The following is a 4,617-nucleotide window of genomic DNA, read 5'->3' as shown; positions in this document are numbered from 1 at the left end:
TGCAAATGCCACTTCCAGCTTAGCTGTGCAGAAGAAGAACAACAAGAAGAAGAAATATTTCGAAATATGTCCGTCAGGCCCCTTCCCTTGAGATAAATCTGCAAATATCTCGGAAACGAAGCGAGCTATGGGAAAATGTTAAGAGACCTTTTTTGTAGAGAATTAAGTTTCCTACTTTTTATGTTCTATGATATTTTTTGATCAGATGCGCAGTTCTCGAGATATATCCAGATATTTAAAAGTTCCGAAGCGGCACCAACATAATAGAGATACAGACACACCGTGGCCCCTTTCTTTGAGGTAACTCTGCACTATTGCGAGCTGCAAATGCCACTTCCAGCTTAGCTGTGCAGAAGAAGAACAACAAGAAGAAGAAATATCTCGAAATATGTCCGTCAGGCCCCTTCCCTTGAGATAAATCTGCAAATATCTCGGAAACCAAGCGAGCTATGGCAAAATGTTCAGAGACCTTATTTGTAGAGAATTAAGTTTCCTACTTTTTATGTTCTACGATATTTTTTGATCAGATGCGCAGTTCTCGAGATATATCAAGATATTTAAAAGTTCCGAAGCCGCACCAACATAATAGAGATACAGAAACACCGTGGCCCCTTTCTTTGAGATAACTCTGCACTATTGCGAGCTGCAAATGCCACTTCCAGCTTAGCTGTGCAGAAGAAGGACAACAAGAAGAAGAAATATCTCGAAATATGTCCGTCAGGCCCCTTCCCTTGAGATAAATCTGCAAATATCTCGGAAACGAAGCGAGCTATGGCAAAATCTTAAGAGACCTTTTTTGTAGAGAATTATGTTTCCTACAATTTACGTTCTCTGATATTTTTTGATCAGAAGCGTAGTTTTCGAGATATATCGAGATATTTAAAAGTTCCGAAGCCGCACCAACATAATAGAGATACAGAAACACCGTGGCCCCTTTCTTTGAGATAACTCTGCACCATTGCGACCTGCAAATGCCACTTCCAGCTTAGCTGTGCAGAAGAGGAACAACAAGAAGAAGAAATATCTCGGAATATGTCCGTCAGGCCCCTTCCCTTGAGATAAATCTGCAAATATCTCGGAAACGAAGCGAGCTATGGCAAAATGTTAAGAGACCTTTTTTGTAGAGAATTAAGTTTCCTACTTTTTATGGTCTATGATATTTTTCGATCAGAGGCGTAGTTCTCGAGATATATCAAGATATTTAAAAGTTCCGAAGCCGCACCAACATAATAGAGATACAGAAACAGCGTGGCCCCTTTCTTTGAGATAACTCTGCACTATTGCGAGCTGCAAATGCCACTTCCAGCTTAGCTGTGCAGAAGAAGAACAACAAGAAGAAGAAATATCTCGAAATATGTCCGTCAGGCCCCTTCCCTTGAGATAAATCTGCAAATATCTCGGAAACGAAGCGAGCTATGGCAAAATGTTAAGAGACCTTTTTTGTACAGAATTATCTTTCCTACAATTTACGTTCTCCGATATTTTTTGATCAGAAGCGTAGTTTTCGAGATATATCGAGATATTTAAAAGTTCCGAAGCCGCACCAACATAATAGAGATACAGAAACAGCGTGGCCCCTTTCTTTGGGATAACTCTGCACTATTGCGAGCTGGAAATGCCACTTCCAGTTTAGCTGTGCAGAAGAAGAACAACAAGAAGAAGAAATATCTCGAAATATGTCCGTCAGGACCCCTCCCTTGAGATAAATCTGCAAATATCTCGGAAACGAAGCGAGCTATTGCAAAACGTTAAGAGACCTTTTTTGTAAAGAATTAGGTTTCCTACTTTTTGTTTTCTATGATATTTTTTGATCAGATGCGTAGTTCTCGAGATATATCAAGATATTTAAAAGCTCCGAAGCTGCACCAACATAATAGAGGTACAGAAACACCGTGGCCCCTTTCTTTGAGATAACTCTGCACTATTGCGAGCTGCAAATGCCACTTCCAGCTTAGCTGTGCAGAAGAAGAACAACAAGAATAAGAAATATTTCGAAATATGTCCGTCAGGCCCCTTCCCTTGAGATAAATCTGCAAATATCTCGGAAACGAAGCGAGCTACGGCAAAATGTTAAGAGACCTTTTTTGTAGAGAATTAAGTTTTCTACTTTTTATGTTCCATGATATTTTTTGATCAGATGAGTAGTTCTCGAGATATATCAAGATATTTAAAAGTTCTGAAGCTGCACCAACATAATAGAGATACAGAAACACCGTGGCCCCTTTCTTTGAGATAACCCTGCACTAGTGCGAGCCGCAAGTGCCACTTCCAGCTTAGCTGTGCAGAAGAAGAACAACAAGAAGAAGAAATATCTGGAAATATGTCCGTTAGGCCCCTTCCCTTGAGATAAATCTGCAAATATCTCGGAAACGAAGCGAGCTATGGCAAAATGTTAAGAGACCTTTTTTGTAGAGAATCATGCTTCCTACTTTTTACGTTCTATGATATTTTTTGATCAGACGCGTAGTTCTCGAGATATATCAAGATATTTAAAAGTTCCGAAGCCGCACCAACATAATAGAGATACAGAAACACCGTGGCCCCTTTCTTTGAGATATCTCTGCACTATTGCGAGCTGCAAATGCCACTTCCAGCTTAGCTGTGCAGAAGAAGAACAACAAGAAGAAGAAATATCTCGAAATATGTCCGTCAGGCCCCTTCCCTTGAGATAAATCTGCAAATATCTCGGAAACGAAGAGAGCTATGGCAAAATGTTAAGCGACCTTTTTTGTAGAGAATTAAGTTTCCTACTTTTTATGTTCTATGATATTTTTTGATCAGATGCGTAGTTCTCGAGATATATCAAGATATTTAAAAGTTCCGAAGCCGCACCAACATAATAGAGATACAGAAACACCGTGGCCCCTTTCTTTGAGATAACTCTGCACTATTGCGAGCTGGAAATGCCACTTCCAGTTTAGCTGTGCAGAAGAAGAACAACAAGAAGAAGAAATATCTCGAAATATGTCCGTTAGGCCCCTTCCCTTGAGATAAATCTGCAAATATCTCGGAAACGAAGCGAGCTATGGCAAAATGTTAAGAGACCTTTTTTGTAGAGAATTAAGTTTCCTACTTTTTATGTTCTATGATATTTTTTGATCAGATGCGTAGTTCTCGAGATATACCAAGATATTTAAAAGTTCCGAAGCCGCACCAACATAATAGAGATACAGAAACAGCGTGGCCCCTTTCTTTGAGATAACACTGCACAATTGCGAGCTGCAAATGCCACTTCCAGCTTAGCTGTGCAGAAGAAGAACAACAAGAAGAAGAAATATCTCGAAATATGTCCGTCAGGCCCCTTCCCTTGAGATACATCGGCAAGTATCTCGGAAACGAAGCGAGCTATGGTAAAGTGTTAAGAGACCTTTTTTGTAGAGAATTAAGTTTTCTACTTTTTATGTTCCATGATATTTTTTGATCAGATGCGTAGTTCTCGAGATATATCAAGATATTTAAAAGTTCTGAAGCTGCACCAACATAATAGAGATACAGAAACACCGTGGCCCCTTTCTTTGAGATAACTCTGCACTAGTGCGAGCCGCAAATGCCACTTCCAGCTTAGCTGTGCAGAAGAAGAACAACAAGAAGAAGAAATATCTCGAAATATGTCCGTCAGGCCCCTTCCCTTGAGATACATCGGCAAATATCTCGGAAACGAAGCGAGCTATGGCAAAATGTTAAGAGACCTTTTTTGTAGAGAATTAAGTTTTCTACTTTTTATGTTCCATGATATTTTTTGATCAGATGCGTAGTTCTCGAGATATATCAAGATATTTAAAAGTTCTGAAGCTGCACCAACATAATAGAGATACAGAAACACCGTGGCCCCTTTCTTTGAGATAACTCTGCACTAGTGCGAGCCGCAAATGCCACTTCCAGCTTAGCTGTGCAGAAGAAGAACAACAAGAAGAAGAAATATCTGGAGATATGTCCGGTAGGCCCCTTCCCTTGAGATAAATCTGCAAATATCTCGGAAACGAAGCGAGCTATGGCAAAATGTTAAGAGACCTTTTTTGTGGAGAATTATGCTTCCTACAATTTATGTTGTATGATATTTTAGATCAGAAGCGTAGTTTTCGAGATATATCGAGATATTTAAAAGTTCCGAAGCCGCACCAACATAATAGAGATACAGAAACACCGTGGCCCCTTTCGTTGAGATAACTCTGCACTAGTGCGAGCCGCAAATGCCACTTCCAGCTTAGCTGTGCAGAAGAAGAACAACAAGAAGAAGAAATATCTCGAAATATGTCCGTCAGGCCCCTTCCCTTGAGATAAATCTGCAAATATCTCGGAAACGAAGAGAGCTATGGCAAAATGTTAAGAGACCTTTTTTGTAGAGAATTAAGTTTCCTACTTTTCATGTTCTATGATATTTTTTGGTCAGATGCGTAGTTCTCGAGATATATCAAGATATTTAAAAGTTCCGAAGCCGCACCAACATAATAGAGATGCAGAAACACCGTGGCCCCTTTCTTTGAGATAACTCTGCACTATTGCGAGCTGTAAATGCCACTTCCAGCTTAGCTGTGCAGAAGAAGAACAACAAGAAGAAGAAGTATCTCGAAATATGTCCGTCAGGCCCCTTCCCTTGAGATAAATCTGCAAATATCT

Source organism: Osmia lignaria, unplaced genomic scaffold, assembly GCF_051020975.1.
Source record: "Osmia lignaria lignaria isolate PbOS001 unplaced genomic scaffold, iyOsmLign1 scaffold0005, whole genome shotgun sequence".
Classification (NCBI taxonomy): Eukaryota; Metazoa; Arthropoda; class Insecta; order Hymenoptera; family Megachilidae; genus Osmia; species Osmia lignaria.
Note: the sequence above shows the minus strand (reverse complement) of the source record.